Here is a 1,274-nt window from a genome sequence, read left to right as displayed (position 1 = left end):
AAGAAGCTTGTTACAGTGCATGAAAATGCACTGTTCTGTTATCCGAAGTCTTCTTCTTCTTCTTCTTCTTCTTCCCACCAAATTTCTGCGTCTAATTCAGCTTCAACCGTTTAACGTAGAAACTTCGTTCAAACTTTGTAACGTAGGTCTTGAAAAGGAGACTTGAGGAATGTATTTTTCACTTTTGTAAACTTTATACTTTTTGAGATATTAATAAAAAACAAGCTTATTTTTCCCCATAGACTTTGTTTGACTATAACACACCATTAAAGGTTTTAAAAGTAAGAAAGGGGCACAATTTGGTCATCGCACTTTACATTGATATAAATCAGCTTTGCACAGACACTATGGACATTGTCGCATCAACACTGTATGTGTAGCATAAACTTTTCCTATAACACGTTATGGATGTGACATGGCCATGGAACTTGCTGACTTAAAAACAAAAGCCTTACAAATGTAAGGAGTTGTGCTCTTAAAGGCAAGCTGAGCATAGACATTGCTCTACCATTCCCTTGTCAATCTGGAATTTGTCAAATTACACAATTTGTTTGAACATTGGGTCCATTTATCCACTTTTGAAATATGTATAATATTACCATGTAAAAAAAGTTGTTTCTGTATGGTTGCACACCATATTTATAATGTAAAAAGAGTGTCATTCTCCATCAAATTCAATCAGATCAGTTACAAACAATAAAATATAGACCTAAATGAAGATTTTAACAACAGTTCTATTTGCGTATGCACAACTTTTTTTTCCATGGTAAGGATGACCTTTGCATGGAATTGCCCAATAGTGTTATTTGATGTGATTTGATTGAGGCTGAGCTTCCCCTGTAGTCTTAGAGCAATCGCCTCTGATATATATATATATATATATATATATTTTTATACAAACTGTGCATCCATTGCAGATGTGGCTGATTGTTTTCATAGAGGCTAGAGGTCCCCGGTCCCATACAAAGCGGGGAACATATGACCCAGGGAACATATACGCTCCCAATGGTTTCCACTCATCCATGTTAGCCGTCACAAAAGTAATTCCTGTTGATCCTGATTAAGTTCACATGTGCATGCATTCTTTGGATTTCTCTGTGTTCAGAATGCCATTTTCCTCTGCATTTAGGTCCTTGGGAACCTTTGTTTTGTTTAGGTGAACGTGAACGTGATCCTATTTGCATAGGCAGCTGTAACACTTAGCCTATCACATAATAAACATCAGTTTATTGTGGTGCAGTTATTCAACTTACACTATGTTGCATCTAGGTCAA

This window comes from Alosa sapidissima, chromosome 4 (assembly GCF_018492685.1).
Source record: "Alosa sapidissima isolate fAloSap1 chromosome 4, fAloSap1.pri, whole genome shotgun sequence".
In the NCBI taxonomy this organism is placed as follows: Eukaryota; Metazoa; Chordata; class Actinopteri; order Clupeiformes; family Clupeidae; genus Alosa; species Alosa sapidissima.
Note: the sequence above shows the minus strand (reverse complement) of the source record.